This window comes from Pinus tabuliformis, chromosome 8 (assembly GCF_031772625.1).
Source record: "Pinus tabuliformis cultivar Carrire ecotype Pingquan chromosome 8, CPIR1, whole genome shotgun sequence".
Lineage (NCBI taxonomy): Eukaryota > Viridiplantae > Streptophyta > Pinopsida > Pinales > Pinaceae > Pinus > Pinus tabuliformis.
The window spans coordinates 598,028,365-598,046,731 of NC_142294.1; positions in this window are offsets into that span (position 1 = coordinate 598,028,365).

Here is an 18,367-nt window from a genome sequence, read left to right on the forward strand (position 1 = left end):
CCACTGAGGTACCTTTCTCTATATCTCTCAAAGTCTATAAAACTCTACTTTACAATGATTCCTAGTATGTCATATGTATATAGGGTGACCTTGAATTTGAGTGGTTATGTAAATGTCTAAGTCCTTCTTTGTGTGAGTTAGAGTGAAATAGAACTAGGTTAAGAAAGGTGAATTAATAAAGGCACTTATAGGTTGCTCTAGTCACTAAAGAGTATACAAATTCATCTAGTTGGAATCTAAAGGAGGAGCATAGGTGTGAGTCATCTACCACTGGGCATGTTTCTTTCAATTCCCTTTATCATATTATTTACCTTTTTATAATCTTTTCTTTTCTACAGATCTTGCATTTAGTTAGATGATACTTTATGTTATGTTTCGTTAGATGAATCCAATAACATCTCATATTTATTGGAAAGAAACTAAATGCATAAAGTGGCAAGAATATTCGAAGATAAAAAGGGTTGCAATGTGTGCATTGGTAAATTAGATGTTTGGTGGCAACGAAGTGCACGAAAAACAAGTGTTTATCAAATATGAGTCAGTGGCAGCCAAGTGCATGAAAAACAAGGGGTTTTCAAATCCGAGGGGACGACAACCATTTCTGAGGCGTGGGTAACCATTTCCATTTCCAATGTAGTGGAGCATGCAAGGGTTCAATTGGTTAATTCTTCAAACCTGCTAGTTGGACAGATGGGTAAAAGTGGCCACCTTAATTGGTATGAGCCAGATGGAAGAAATCTCTTACAAATGTATGGGGCTGACACGTTTGCAATTTTTAGAGAAGCTTGTTGGGAGCCGATTTTTGAACTCTTCACTGGGTATGATCTTAAGCTCACCAGTGATTTCATTGATTTGTTTGATAGCAATAGCCCTAGGGTTCAGGGGCTACTATTTCAAGTAACATAAGAAATCATCGTTGAGGAAATGAAAACACCAGTTGATGGGCAAATATGGTTTAAGAAACAGATGGTGCAAGGAGTAAATTTAAATTATTTCTTGAAGGACGACAAACATGATCCTCACTAGAGCGTTGGGGTGCACATAAATATTTTAAAGCTAGAATGGGTTGAGCACATGAGAAATATTTAGCTTTATCTCAAATGTGATGGTTGTTTTTCTAGATTTTTCTTATACCATATGTGATTTCTTGTACATTTGGTTGGTTTTAACAGGATGAACCTGCCTTTTTACCTTCATCAAAGCTTGGTTAAGATGGTGGCTTCTGCAAGAAAAAGTAGGGTTTGGTACCCACATGATGTATACCACCATGGTTTGATCAAGATGCTACACACCCATGAAATGAACAAGAAAGCACAACAACTGAGGAGGAAATTGGGACACCCCTTTTCGAAAAGGCATAAGCAGAAGAAAAATGTTGCTATACAAGCCAAGAGTAGTCAACAAGTTGGTAGAAAAACAACAAAAAAAAACTAACAGGAGACAAAACCCTAGGGTTTTTAGGGTTTATAGAGGAATGACTAGAGGACATCAGTCAGAAGTCTAGGTGACTAAGGAAGATGAGACGCTGGAGGAACGCCAAAATAAGGGTGAAGATTCTATAGAACATGACCATAGAACAGATTATGTAAGGAGGCCAAGAACTAGACCCATGAACAAACTAAGGCTGGGGTTTAAGGCTACACTGAATCCCAAGCTTAAGTAGCCTATTTTCATTGAAGATGGAAAGGAAGACAAGCCTGCTAGAGGTAAGTTGGGGTTGTTATAAGTATCAACGCCACAAGCTCTAGAAACTGACAAGACCCCATGAAAGAAAAGAAAAAGAGCTCCAGCAGCTAAGAAGAACCCACGGAAAAAAAATAAAAAGAGCTCCAATACCTGAGAAGACCCCAAGGAAGAAAAGAAAAAGAGAAAGAGCCATGAGGGAAATCACAAAACATGATTTTTTGCTAAGGGTTTTTTGTCAACATGGATAGACTTTGTTTAGTAAATTGTCTGATGAAAAAATTGTAATATTATATAGTTTATTTTGTTGGGTTGTGTTATATTCTTTCCACGTAGTTAATAGGGGGTTTGAAGGGCACCCGTAACCCCACTTTGTGGGGTCCGGGGTAGCGCCCCAGAAAATTTTGGTTTTGGACCCTATGTTAGGTTGGGTGGACCCACCTATGGTTTTGTGCATGATTTTCGCACATGTTTTTTAGACGCGATGGTTTTCGGTCCATGGTATTGACACGATGGTTTTCGGTCCATGGTATTGGATGCTTTGGCATGTATAAATATGTATTATAAAATTGAAAGGAACATAATGAAAAATCAAGCTAGTAGTCTTGGTTTTAGGATCCAGGGGAAAATCTCGGTGTATATGTGTTATGATCTCGCATTGTTTATTTTCTGTGTTTTAGAATTTGTATGCAGGTAATTTCTGTACATGCTTAAAACCTACATTTGGTATCAGAGCTGTTTTGGCTTCAAGGGGATGCCTTTGTTGCTGAAGGGTTTCGCTTGGGCTTGTGGTAGACCTTCTTCAGTGGGAGATCTGCGAGATCGATTCTAGGTAAAATAAGATGGAGAGCAGTGGAAAGATAGAGATCGAGAAATTTAATGGTCAAAGTTTTGAGTTGTGGAAAATCAAGATGGAGGATCTGTTGGTGGATAAAGATCAGTGGATTGTAGTAGATCCGGGTACTAAACCAACGAGAGTGTCTGATGAAGAATGGAAGAATTTGGATTAGAAGGCAAAGAGCACAATACGATTGTGTGTCTTAGATTCAGTATTGCTGAATGTATCAGGGGAAGCTACTGCGAAGGCTTTGTGGAACAAGTTAGGTACTTTGTACCAATCTAAGTCTCTGGTGAATAAATTGTTCCTGCGGAAAAAGCTGTATAACTTGAGGATGAAAGATGGAGACTCGGTGACAGAGCATCTGAACGCATTTAATACTATGGTAAGATAGTTAGCATCTGTTGATATTAAAATTTCAGATGAAGATAAGTGCATCAGTTTGTTGTGTTCTCTACCAGATTCGTGGGATAGTCTGGTTATTGCAATAGGTAGCAATGCAACTGCCTTGTAGTTTGATGAAATAGTCTCATCCTTGCTGACGGAGGAGATGAGACGGAAAAATATGGAGAGCCAGAATGGTGATGCCTTGTCTGTATGAGGACGGTCCCAGAATAGAAACAAAAATAAGTAATTGAGTGGGAGATCTAAATCTAAAGGGAGATCTAAATCTCCAGGAAAACTTGTAAAGGTGGTGTACTGGAAATGCCGAAAGGAAGGGCACTACAAAAGAGACTGTAAATCTAATTCTCCTGATAAAGGAAAGAAATCTGATGATGCTCCTTCTGTAGAGGCGAAAACCACCTCAGATGAAGGTGGGGATGTGTACTTGGCTTCTTCAAGTACACATGTAGATCATGAGGCATGGTTGATTGACTCAGGTGCATCCTTTCACTTCACTCCCCATAGAGAGTGGTTATGCGAGTATGAGAAATACGATGGTGGTGATGTCTTCTTAGGGGATGATAGGAAGGCTAGAATCATTGGTTGTGGAAAAGTAAAGTTGAAGTTGCAAGGTGGAAGGGTTAGAACACTTCCGGGTGTTCTGCATATTCTTGCATTGGCTAGAAATTTGATTTCTGTAAGCAAGCTGGATGATGCAGGTGTAAAAATAGTGTTCGATAAGGATACCTGCAAAATGGTTTGGGGAGCATTGGTATTGATGCGGGGAGTTCAGATTGGAACTGTGTACAAGCTGCAAGGTAGTACTGTTATTGATGGGTGCAATAGTTTTGCGGTTCCTGAAAGTGGAGTAGAAAATCTAGTGGTCTCTAGAGAGAAGACCATGTTGTGGCATCAAAGGCTTGGACATATTGGAGAGAAGGGCCTTCGAATACTTCATGGTAAAGGTATGAGTAATAGCTCTCTGGATTTTGATTTCTGTGAAAATTGTGTATATGGGAACCAAAATCGGATGAGTTTCCCCTCTGGTGGTAAGAGGGCGAAATAGATATTAGAGCTTGTGCATAGTGATGTGTTTGGACCTGTGAAGGTTCCATTACTAGGTAAGTCTGTGTACTATGTATCATTTATAGATGACTTCTCAAGGAATACATGGATATATTTCCTTAAGAAGAAATCTGAAGTCTTTGACAGGTTTAAAGAATTCAAGGCTTTGGTGGAAAACCAGATAGAGAAGAAGATAAAGGTGCTGAGAGCAGATAATGGTGGAGAGTTTTGCAGCAAGGAATTTGAAGATTTCTGTAAGAAGTGTGGTATAGCATGGAAGAAGACTACTCCATATACACCTCAGCAAAATGGAGTTGCAGAAAGAATGAACAACACGTTGATGGAAAGGGCAAGAAGCATGCTTAGTGGTGCCGGTTAGGACATGAATTTTGGGCAGAGGCAATGGATACTGCATGTTACCTGGTCAACAGGTCACCTTCAATAGTGTTGGAGGATAAGACTCCACTGGACTGGTAAGAAACCTTCTCTTTCACATCTAAGGGTATTTGGATGTGATGTATATGTACATGTTCCAAAGGAGAAACGAACCAAGTTGGATAGTAAATCTGAAAAGTGCATGTTTATTGGGTATAAGGATGGTTTGAAGGGTTATAAGCTTTGAAACCCAGTAACAAGGAAGGTTGTGTACAACCGAGATGTGGTGTTCAGAAAGGTGAAAGATGTTATTAAACATGAAGTCCAACCAAAGGAACCTGAGAAGATAGAGTTTGAGTTGAAGGAGGAAGAATCAGACTCTACAGCAGATGAGGAATCAAAAGATGAGGAGCCACAAACTCCGGCTATGAGAAGATCAGTTTGAGAAAGAACTCACCCAAAAAGGTATAGTCCATCTGATTTCTGTTCAAATTTTGCTTTGTATGTTATCAATGATGGTCCCAGAACTGTGAAGGAAGCAGTGGATTCAGAGGATGGAAAACTTTGGAAAGAGACCATGGTTGATGAAATGACATCTTTGCACAAAAATGAGGCTTGGGATCTGGTGGAGTTGTCGGCTGGAAGGAAACCCATTAGCAGCAAATGGGTGTTCAAGAAGAATACAAATGTAGAAGGAAAGGTGGAGAAATACAAAGCTCGGTTGGTAGCAAAAGGTTATTCCCAGGTGTCGGGAATTGATTTTGGTGATATTTTTTCTCTTGTTGCCAAGGCAACTTCTATTAGATTACTTTTATCTGTTGCTGTTGCTTTTGATTTTGAGGTAGAACAGATGGATGTGAAGACAACATTTCTTCACGGGGATCTGGAAGAGGAAATATACATGAAGCAACCTGAAGGCTTTGCGGTGAAGGGTAAGAAAGAACTGGTATGCAAGTTAAAGAAGTCTTTGTATGGGTTAAAACAGTCACCAAGGATGTGGTATCAGAAATTTAATACATTTATAAGGGGACTTGGCTTCACCAGAAGCAAAGCAGATCACTGTGTGTATTTTAAATTAATTGGTGACCATGTTATTTATCTGGTCTTATATGTGGATGATATGTTGCTGGTTGAAAATGACAAAGAAATTATCCAGGATTTGAAGACCCAATTGTCCTCCAAATTCGACATGAAAGATCTTGGCGCTGTAAACTATATTTTGGGCATGGAATTAAAAGAGATCAGGCAAAGAGGAAGCTCTGGTTAAACCAGAGGAAGTATGTCGAGACAATATTGTATAGGTTTAATATGCAGGATAGTAAACCGATGAAGGTTCCTATTCCTGTAGGTGTGAGGTTATCTGCTGAACAGTGTCCCAAGACACAAGAAGAGGAAGAGGACATGTCCCGTGTTCCATATGCAAGTGCAGTCAGTAGCCTGATGTATGTAATGGTCTGTACTAGACTAGACATTGCACATGCAGTGGGAGTACTGAGTAGGTTTATGTCAAAACTAGGAAAGGAGCATTAGACAACAGTGAAGTGGGTTTTTAGGTATTTGCGTGGCACTAGTGATTATGGTTTGTGCTACCAAGGAAGACCAAGATTAGACAGAGTGTTGGATATTCATGGCTTTGTTGATGCAGACTAGGTTGGAGATCTAGATCAGAGAAGATCTATAAGTGGGTATGTGTTTAACCTATTTGGAGGTGTAATTAGTTGGATGAGTAAGAAACAATTTGTAGTGGCACTATCAACTGCAGAGGCAGAATATATGGCAACCACTCATGCAAGCAAGGAAGCAGTTTGGTTGCAGAGATTGTGTTTAAGTATGGGGTTAGTACAGGAAGCTATAAGGAAAGTGCAATTTTCTTGACAAAGAACCCTGCATATCATTCAAAGACAAACCACATTGATGTTTAGTATCACTTTGTGAGGGATATGATAGAGGACAAAAAGGTCTTGTTGGTAAAGGTGGACACTTTGAAGAATATTGCAGATGCATTGACAAAATCTGTGAGCTCTGAGAAGTTCTCTTGGTGTAGAGAGACAATGGGCATTTCAGGGCTGGAAAAATGACTAAGCTCTCTTGTGGCCCCCTGTGGAAAGAAAACAACAAGTGGGAGAATGTTGGGTTGTGTTATATTCTTTCCACGTAGTTAACAGGGGGTTTGAAGGGCACCCGTAACCCCACTTTATGGGGTCCAGGGCAGCGCCCCAGAAAATTTTGGTTTTGGACCCTATGCTAGGTTTGGCAGACCCAACTATGGTTTTGTGCATGATTTTCGCACATGTTTTTTGGATGTAATGGTTTTTGGTCCATGGTATTGGACACGATGGTTTCGGTCCATGGTATTGGAGGCGATGGTTTTCGGTCCATGGTATTGGATGCTTCGACATGTATAAATATGTATTATAACATTGAAAGGAACATAATGAAAAATCAAGTTGGTAGTCCCGGTTTTGGGATCCAGGGGAAAATCTCTGTGTATATGTGTTTTATGTGTTATGATCTCGCATTGTTTATTTTTTGTGTTTTAGAATTCATATGCAGGTAATTTCTGTACAAGGTTAAAACCTACATATTTCCTGGATATTATGTATATTAAAGTTTTGTACATTTTGATATATAATATATGAAAAAAGAAGGACAAAGGCTTTAGAATTGTTTGGGAAAAAACTTTTTTGTATTGTGGTATTTTCAAGGTCAATATAGTTTCCTCTCTGCTCTAAGCAATTTTCCATCTAGAGGTTATAAAAAACACTGTGTGGTGTTCATTTTTTTTTATATCAATATGTTATTCTTCTATTACATCATGATTTTTACAATCTGATCAAAGAATCCAATACTTCTCTTGCCTCTGGTACATTTTTGAAGGATTTGCAGCTCTTATTGGAATATACTTCTAATGAACAAGAATTCATGTTTGATTGTAATGAACTTGGGGGAGGATTTAGGAAGTGAATTTGAACTTAGATTTGTATCATGTAATGTTTCAGGTAAGGTAGTCAATACTAAGGATAAGGAAATAAATATGTTTGCATCCATAGTTCATGTACAATTAGACTAGTGGAAGTGCCTTATAGACTTTACATATTGCATATGGATGACTTTAAAGTTATTCTTGTGTAGGAACTCCTAGGGAGAATGTAGTTAGTTAGCATGACATTTGCAAACAAGTTGGTGGATACTGTAGATACTGTAAATGGTCACTCTTTATTAGCCCTCTACTCTAAGTTAATAAATATATCTATATAAGTCCTTCTTATGTGTAATTTTTCTCTTAGTGTTGGTGAAGGGTGATGCAACTCACTTGAGGCATTAGATTCCAAATGACATCAAGACATGGTTACATAGAAGCACTTTATTGACCCCTTAACTTCAATAATTATGTTTTTTCAAGGTAAGAAAACTATAACTTCACACTGACACCTCAATATCACCATTTTCTAGCATTGTTATAGGCACTGGAAAATGATTTTCCAGAGCCTATAGGAGCACTGGAAAATCATTTTCCAGTGCCTACAACAATCATTTTCCATATTTGTTGGATTCAATCTATTTTAACTATAACATGTTGAAGAGTTCTACAGTGGGTTATAGTTGAAAAATGTTGTATGGAAGGACAGATTGGAGATGGCTCACAAATATTGGAAGCACTTCTTACGGATTTAGATAGAATACCTTTTGGGACATAATAAATGTAAGTCCAATATGTATGAATACTTTCTAGGGCATAATTAATGAGTACTAGAAGACCACCCTTAATGAGTACCAAACATTTTATCAAATCTTTGGGACTTCATAACCATTTTCAACAGATCCTTCTCGAGAATATCATAAAAATCTAAAATGACCTCTACTGACAGGCCATTTAGACTAGAGGTTCTACCCTTTTTCATAGAGGATAGGGCATTTAGAATCTTCTCCTCCAAAGTTTCAACTTAGAAATACTTATTCATTTCTTGGAAATAGGAAAGTACCTCGAGAATCTGTTGAATGGGACAACCTTAAGGTTCATTGAAAAGATATTTGAAGAGTTTGACATCAACTTTCCCTTTTTCCTTGAAAGATTTGACCACCGCTTCTTCTTGATTTCTTATAACCTAGATACTATTAAGGTTTTTATGGTAATTTATGACCATATGAAGGAATTTGGTGTTATTGTCACCCTCCTAGATAAAAAAAATCCAACTTTTTAGATTCCAATAAATTTCCTCTTTGTCAAGCAAATAATGGTGGGCCACTTCCAAAGATATCAAAGTGTAAATATATTCACTAGAAAAGGGACTGGATTTATTTTCCTCATAAAATTTATTTAAGTTTTTCTTTAGAGATGCTTGAGATTTTTCGTTGAAAATAGAGAGACATTCTTTCATTCTCATTTTCACCATTGATATTTCCTTTACAAATTGCTACATATATGAAGAATAATCTTGTTGACTAAGAGGTACCTAGTTGTCCTTGATATTTTGTCTAAAGTCTTCTTCTAGGAGCTAAGCAAGGTTAAATTCAATGGGGGACCCCAGGATCTTATGTTCTAACTACATTTGGAAAAATATTCTCAGGTGGTTAAAGATGCCTCCAAAAGATATCCAAGACATCATTAGGAGGGAGTTCCCTACCAAAGCATCTAAAATTAAGAATTGGTAAATCCTCTTTGATATGGTTACTTAATTCCTCTTGAAATTCGTTCAAGTGGTCTTTAGCTTGTTGGATCCATATTTTATCAATTTTAGCTATCAAATATATGGATAAATAACTACTCTAAAGGGTCTTGTATAGGATGAATCCACCACACCTCTCACAACAAAAAAAATGAGATTCAAATTTATACTTACAAGATTGGAAACACTGTCAAAAACCTTGGAATATGCCAATGGTTCTTAATGGGATCTTCTTTTTGAATAAGGGCCATAAATATTTAAGACTTTCATTCGAATGTTAAATTTATTTACCAAAAAATCAACCAGAATGGTTGAGTTAAGAGTGGAATAATATGTAGAATGAAAATTTGAACTCTATGTATTTAGTAAGCCAACTAATAAGCTAGTTGCATCCAGGGTGTATAATGAGTAGTTATTTAGCTAGAGCTAAGATGCATCCCTATCTATTTTTCACAATATAATTGTATCTTGAATGATTACAATCCTTGGTTTATGGGTTCAAATAGGTGGCTTCATGGAATTTAATTCAGAAGCAAACTTTACTTCTCCAGTGTTGAAGGATAGGCACATCATGAGGAACCCTTGAGAAGGGATTTATCTACTCCAAGGGTCCTTTAGTTAATGTATTTCTTATCATGCTTGATGTCAAGCACAACTTTCCATTAGTATTTTTAGAGATGACATTTCCTCCTTACTTCGGGTGTTGGGAGAGAGTCCAAAACTAGACCCCCTTCCAAATACACATCATCCTTCAATTTTGATTTTTCTCTATGATATAAGCCAAATAGGGCAGGGACTACCATATAGGACGAAGGCTCCTGAGAGGGGATAATGCAAGGGGTTGGAAGGGGATCACTTAAAACCACATATTTTTTTTTATCATTTGGAAACTTTACATTCCAACACAATAACCTTAGAACCATTTGAATATTTTAAAGGAGACAACAAAGAAGGCTTAAAAGGATTACCAAGAAAAACTTTATTGACCCCTTAACTTCAATAATAATGTTTTTTCAAGGTAAGAAAACTATAACTTCACACTGACACTTCAATATCACCATTTTCTAGCATTGTTGTAGGCACTGGAAAATCATTTTCCAGTGCCTACAACAATCATTTTCTAGATTTGTTGGATGCAATCTAGTTTAGCTATAACATGTTGAAGAGTTCTGCAATGGGTTATAGTTCATTTGTGTTGCAAAATGGATGGTAATTTTTGTAAATCCTCATAAATTTTCAACCACACTATGACATGAAACCATCAACCTTAAGGTTCATGAAGGGATGGAAGGACAAATTGGAGATGACTCACACTCAGTTGAAAATTTTTGTAGAAATGATGAAATATTGGGTAGATCATGATAAAATGGAGGTAGAGTTTTTAGTTAGGGACATGGTATTCTTTAAGTTGGGTTGTGAGCACCTCAAGACACTAAGTGGCATGTCAAGTGACTTGGTGATTGTGGATTAATGTTTCAGTTCTATGAGTGCCTGCCAGTGGGTTATTTGTTCACAATACTAAGAAATGTGTGTTTTTAGTGTAGATAGTTGGGATCTTTTCCATCATTCAAGCACATTCTAGAGTTGTTCCAAGGCCCATCATTCAAATCTACATGAAATTTATTTATGGATACATTCCCAAAAAAATTAGATCTTAGAGCATTTTCTATGTCCATTATGCAGAGTTCTCTTATTCCATACATTCTAGAAAATAGAGAAGATTCATCTCCCCTCTGTGTTATTTCTTTGCAAGCCAAAGTGCGATATTTGGAACATGATGTGAGGGAGTTGGGTTCATTGAATTTTTACTTGTAAATGTTCATTGGGACAATAGGTTTCATAATATGTTTCCTTATTTTTGGTAGATTGTGAGACAAAATGGAAAATAAATGGAAGGCTATAATGGCCCTTGAGGTGCAAGACCCTAAAGAGAAAATCATATTTTCTGGTAAAGATTTAGTCCAGTCTGAAATATACAAGGCCAACACAACTGTTGATCGAGTTGCAAAAATTACTCTACATAGAGTTGATGACTTCACTAAAGGTGAGGAAATGAATATAGAGGCTCCATGTACCTTTTCTTGATGAAAAATAAAAACTTCAGCATTAACTGAAGATCCAAGCTTAAGGGGTAGTGCTGCCTTGCGATGGGAACTATAAGTATTTTAGAAATGCCTTCTTTAGATGTTGGTATTAATAGTGCTTTATTATTTGTCATATGTTTTGACGTCTTCACCTTTTTTATCTAGTTAAGTTTGCTCATATGGTCCAGAGGACAATAGAGAAAAATGTACGACCAAACGAAAGAAGTCATTTGTCAAGAGCAGGGGTTGCCCACGCCATTTTATTGTAAAGGTTATGGTTCAAACCCCCGAGATAGAAATAATAACATACAACATGTATGACCATGAATATGGGGAAGGATGGCTCTGTCATGGAAAAATTGACATTTCAGTTGATGTTAGGTCTTTGCATCAGCCAAGGCTTTCAAGGGACATTGTTTCTTATGTCAAAAGTTGTTTTTTTATACAAGTTCCAATTGACTCAGTTTGTAAAATTCATATTAAAAAATATGTTGATGTAGATGCCACTGATCGAGATAGGGATTTTTTCCTATACAGAAAAGATGTCGCAAACATCTATAATTGTCTGATGAAAGGAAATTACCAACTTCATAAAAAAGACGAAATGGCTGTGAATCTTTGGTATGAGAAACACCAAAATGATTTCTTCTTTTACCAAAAGTCGAATGGTGATAATGTCCCTTTTATAGCTTGAATATAAACAAAATGGATGCTGGAAACTATGGTTAAGCTATCCCATAATAGCTTAATAGGGATGGATTCAACATTCAACAAAAATAAATATGGGGTTATTATTTTTGCAATGATTCATTTAGTGAAATCATTTTTATTATAATGATTCAATATCGTTAATGGTGTAAATTAAATTCATTTTTTTTAATATGGAAGTATCAACTATACACACTCATGGTGTTTGACGAGCAACAAAGCAAGGTTCCTGTTGCATGGGTGGCTATGTCACGTAGTACATCACGAGATATATTTTTGTGGTTGGAGCACCTAATGCATATGTGTTATCAACTTCCTCATGATTGCAAGGTCAATGTTTTTATGGTTGATGATGCATTGGCTGAAATTATTGTTTTTAGGTAACCTCAATCTTCTTATTTTATATTGCAACTTGTATTCAATCTAAATATTTCTCACTTAAAATGAATTAAATATAGCAAAAGAATTACCAAGTGTGAAGTAATATTGTGTGTTTGGCATGTAAGGAGGGCATGGCTCAAAAACGTTAATAGGTTAGCCAATAGTTCAAAAAAAGGAAAATAGATGTTCAATGAACTTGGCCATATCATGAAAAATTGTTGGAATGATGAAGTGACTACTGCAATAAATGGGATTTTCACCAAATTTGCAACTGAAGCAAAGTTTTTGAACTATTTCCACAAGAATTAGATTTCTGGTGATAAGTTTAGTAAGTGCACATGCTCTTTCTTCTGTTTATAATTTTTTTGTTTCACAAAGAAACTATATATTTACTAATTGAGTTTGTACATTTAGGGATGTGGGTAAAAGGTTGTCGGGATTTTCCTCATGCAAATCAGGAGACAAATAATGATGTGGAATCATACCATTGTTATCTCAAGACTGCCTTTCTATTTGATTGTAGAAAGAACTTTTCTCGTAGGATGGATTTGCTATTTTATACTCTCCCCACAAATGTTGGGTCATGTTACTGATTCAAGGAAATTTTGAAAAAAGAAGGATATTTGAGCAACCACAAGAAAGAGAAGCAACTTGAATTGTCAATAGGAAAAGCTAGAAGAATTCCAGATAATGATTGCAACCCTCATGAGAGAATATCTCATGCTTATTTGGTGAGGAGTCAAAGTACAACTGATATTCGATATCTTATCACTTGGCATCGCACAAATTGTTTCACTTGTGATTTCCCATGGTCTATTTGTGGAAACATTTGCAAGCATTCCATAAAGATAGGTTGGTTGTATTCCCCTACAATGAATTCAGATGCTTTATTGGATCATGATACCACACCCAATACATTCTATGCCCCTCCTAATATAGCTTTGGAGGAGCTAAATATCAATACAAATGTTGAGGCCATTATCATGGTTGATAACAATGTAGATCCAGATGTTGAAGAACTTCAGTTGAATAGAGAGGAGTTGTTTGGCTACATAGACTTGTTGAGGAATAACCCTCCTGCTACTTCGAGCAAGACAAAACAGTTGATAGGTTTGTTTACAAAAATTTTGGATGATGCCAATGATCTTCATATTATGGACTATGACTTCACCCTTGGGTTGGGTTCTTATGAGTCATATTTGAAGAGAAAGAAGAGTTTCCTTAGCCCTAAAAAGAAAAAAAGAGAGGAAAATAAAGTGGCGGCTTGGAAATTGATTTGAATGTCCCTGCATCCAATTATGAACCATTTAAGTTTCAACATGTCAACAAGAAATTTTGTCCTCATTCCAACAACACATCCTCTATTGACCCAGGTAGGTGCCAAAAGATGATGAATCAACATGTTTAGATTAGTATATATAGACATAACCATTTCTTAATGAATTAGTTTGTAAATGTTTGTAGTGGCACAACATCCCACTAGTGTGTTTGCTCCTATGGATCATCCTCCACTGGAGCATGCTTCATTGGTGGAAAACTATCCAATTGGTTATTTTTCATGTTTTTTGCTATATATTCCCTCTTAATTTTCTCTTAAATGTGTGTATTAGATGTTATTGATGTTGTTAATATAGTGTTTGAATGTTTGCACAGGTGAATGTATGTATTAATTTACATGTCTGCAATAACTTTATGTTTTATGTGAATCCAGGTTCTCATCTTGGGAGCATTGTTCCTAGTATAATATTGACATGGATATATTGAAAAATTGTGACATGTCTCAATAGTTGGTTATGTTGTGAAGGTCCTTTGCTCGATAGACAAACAACATGCCAAAGAGAAAGGTTCGGAAATCCAAGCAAATTATTTGGAGCAAACTTGTACAAACACATTCATGTATTCTGATTCCCGATTCGAGAGCTCGACGTGGAATACACATAATTTTGTCAATAGGGATAGACTTTGTTTAGAAAATTGTATCACAAAAAGGTTGTAATATTTTATGGTTTCTTTCCTAGCTATTATGGATCTTAAATTTTTGTACATATTGATATATAATATATGAAAGAAAAGGACAAAGGATTCAAAATTTTTTGGAAAAAAACCTGTGTGTAATGCGGGATTCTCCAGATCAATATAGTTTCCTCTCTGGAAAATTTTGATAGGTTTCAAAGATTCATGTGTTACTAGTTTTTTTTTTTTTTCCACTGGAAAAATCCGTAAACATTTCATTAATGATGAAAGGTTACATATGTAGATGCGTGCCGCATATGCCCAATTTTTCATTGGTATCTCTGTACATTTACCAAAAAAATAAATACATATATCTGCTGTTGCAAAATATTGCTGTATGGTCGGTATAGTTCAATGAGTTGATGCCTTATGGCATCCCTCAGTTTACAAAAAATTACAAAAATCGCAGTTCTGTGTACTGCTGCTGTCCTTCTACTAATTTGAGATCAGTTCTCATGCAGACCCACAGTAGGATATTGTGGGTCTATATATGGGCGGTGGTAAAACTTTTTCTCCTGTTGTTCCAAAATCTCGGTTATCTCCCAATGTCCTTTCTCCATCAGCGTGGCCTCCTTGGAAAGTTTATCAGCATCCTGGTTGTGTTCCTTGTATATATGAGAAACGTAGATGTGATTAAAAGCTGTCTTGAACTGTAGCACTTCATCAAGTATGTTATTGAGTGTGTGAATGTGACATGTAGTGGTGCTGTTGAACCAATTAATTATGATCTGTGAATCTCCGTAGATGTTTATGCTGTTACATTGGTGGCTTAAAGCAAAATGAAGCAGATGTCGAAGAGATATTAGTTCAGCGAAATTGTTGGTCCCGGCCCCCAAACCAGCCTTGATGCGATAGGAGTGATTTCCAAATTTGTGCAGTATGAACCCACCCCCGCTACTTTGGGCATTTGCTGCCCCGTCAAAGTATGCCCAAGGAGTCCCCCTGTCAATGGCGGGGGGATGGGATGGAATGCGAGATTTTGGAGGAGGAGGATCAGGTAATTCATTATATGCACATACGATCTGGGCTTCAATAAGTGGCCATTGAATGGCCTTCTCTTCGAAAATCAATTGGTTTCTAGCTTTCCAAATGGACCAATTTATGATAATGGGCAGATTTACAAATTTGGTGCCTTTATGTCTGTTCCCCCAATCGATCCATGCATTAACGAGGTCGATTCCTCTCCATTCACCCGCGAATTTCATATCCTGTTTTAAATTGATCCATAATTGAAGGACCGCGTTACAGCTCAGGAATAGATGCTCTGTGGATTCGCTGGCATTCTTGCACAGTACGCATCTCGTTGGTCTGAAATGGGCCCTTCGCATGAGGTGCTCACCTGTGGGTACTCTGTTTCTGAGAATGCACCAGGTGAACAGCTTTGAGCGTGGGGAAGCAGATAGCTTCCATAAGTTGTGCCACCAACGTTCAAGAACTTCGGGTTTTTTCTGCCATATGATGTGAACATAACCTTCTTTTGGTGTATACCTCCCACTATCCGCCAGGTGCCAAATGATTTCGTCCGGTCCCTCAGTTATTCTGACATGTGATTCCATCAGGGCCTCACAGAATTCACTCCAAGCATCGTGCCATCTCTGTGGGAGGTTGAGTTGTGCGGCATTTTCCCATGCCTGATGGAAAAGGTCTGTTTGTTCTTGGTCCGCGATTTGTGAGATGAATTTGGTTCCTTGGGCAGATAGATATAGCACCAGTTCTTGTGGGAGCCTGTGTCTCCCACCACATCCGCTCCATGGATCTAATCCAATGCGGACACTGCATCCATTCCTAATTCTCCATGCCATGTTATTCCTGATCAGTGGGAGAGAATGAAGGAGGGCTTTCCAGATTGAGGAAATGCCTGTCTTATTCCAAGCTGGGAGCCTCGCCCAATCCAGGATGTTGAGAGGCCAAATGTACTTATGATATGAAATGTTAGTCCATAAGCTTTGCGAGGTGAGCAATGCCCATCCCATCTTGGCCGCCAGCGCACTAGCGAAGGAAGGTAGGTCCTTCAGACCCCAGCCTCCCCATTTCTTGGGCAGTGCAATCGCTTTCCATCCTATCCAAGCAAATGTGCGTTTTTCTTTGTTACCAGCCCAGAGGTATCTGGAGCAGAGCTGTTTGAGTTTTGATAGGATGTTCCTGGGGATCCAGGCAAGGGCCATCCAAAAAACTGGGGTGGCTTCTAGAACAGATTTGATCAAGGTGAGTCTACCCGCTCTAGATAGATATCTGAAGCTCCAGCAAGTAATCCTTTTCTCCACTTTGGTAATCAGCCAGGTCCAATCCGCCACCTTCTGTGTGGTGGGCTTTAGCCAGTAACCCAGATATTTTAGTCCCCTGTCCAGGGGCTGTGTGGTATAGGGGAATGCTTGGCGAGCAGTAAAAGATTCATTGACCGAGGTATTTACCAAAGTGATAGAAGATTTGGTTCGGTTGACCTCCATTCCAGTGGCATGTGCAAATAGCTTTAGAATCCTGTTGAATGTCGAGGTGTCTTGAATACTGCCATCTAGTAGAATAAGAACATCATCTACAAACAGTAGATGTGTAATGAAGCAGTCCTCAGATATCTTCAGGCCTCTGATAGTTCCTTCCCTTTTTGCCGAGATGATCAATCGACTCAAGGCTTCCATGACCAGGAGAAAGAGTAGGGGGGATAAAGGACAGCCTTGTCTCAGACCTCGCTCTGAGTGGAAGAAGTGGGAAGCTACACCATTTATCAGGATACTATAAGTTGGGGATGTAATGCAAGCCATAATCTAGTTGATGAGGGGTTGAGGGAAGCCCAAATGAATGAGGATCATCTTGATATAGAGCCAGCTGACTCGGTCAAAAGCCTTGGAGAGGTCTATTTTGAGGAGAATACTCTTCAGATGTTTAGTCCAGATAGAATGAATGGCTTCCTGTGCAGATCCTATGGCTTCATGAATTTGTCTGTCTTCTAGGAAAGCAAATTTCCGGGGAGCAATATGCTTGGACAGGATTGGCCTGATCCTGTTGGCAATAATCTTGGAAATGATTTTGTATAGGACATTACACAGGGAGATGGGGCGGAAGTCATCAAAAGAAGAGGGAGAGTCGGACTTGGGGATGAGGGCGATGAAAGTGGAGTTGATCGCATGGTAGATTTGTCCCGAAGTTCTGCTTTCCTCAACCACCTTTAAGATATCACCCCCTAAAATCTCAAAGAAAGCAATGTAGAACTCAATAGTCCATCCATCAGGTCCCGGGCTCTTTTCCTTCTGAAACCATTTGATCGTGCTTTTGAGCTCTTCCATGGAAACAGGATCTGTAAGGGCTTCAGCATCCTCGATGTTTACAAATCTGGGAAAATGAGATGCCACATTGATAATCTCAGCAAGATTGGTCCCAGCAGGGCTCTTGAAAATCCTTCTGAAGTGTGCTGTTCCAAGATGGGATAATTTGTTGAAGGTATCTGCCACTCCCCCATCAGGAAGAGGAAGATCCCAAATGGTATTGGAAACCTTCCTTCCTTTGGCAAAATTGTGGAAGAATCTAGAGTTTTCATCCCCTGCCTTCAGCCAAAGTGCCCTGCTTCTCAGCCTGATTGATTCCTCCCAGAGTTTTAGGATATTTTGCTTTTCCTTCTCTAACTCAATGAGTCGGGTCTTGCTTGCTTCGGAGATGAATCCCAGACTTCGATCATCCAGAAGGGAATTTAGGTCTTCTTCAATCTTGATGAGCTGCTCCTCTTCTCTGGCCTTCTTTGCCTTGGCCCACTCAATCACTATATGCTTGAGCTCAGTCAGATTTTTAACAAATCCCCTAGCCATCGATGCTTCTCTATCGATAGGGTGTGTATGCCAAAAGTCTGAGACCAGTTTAGAGAAGCTTGGGTCCTGAAGCCAGAGATGATTGAACTTATAAGGAGCTTTTGGCTTAGGTAGGGGACCCTTAATTTCCATTAGGATAGGAGAATGATCAGAGATACCTCCTGATCCCACCCATTGCTTGTAGTGGTGGAGTTGGTGAATCAGCGGCCCTTTTATCAGAAATCGATCCAGTCTGCGAGCCAAAGCCGCTTCCCCAACTCGCCTGTTCCTCCATGTTGGTAGGGGATTTTGCATGGGTATATCAACAAGGTCATGCTGCTCCAGCAAATTCCTCATGAATGGTGTAATAGAATCAACTTGCGCCCGAGATCC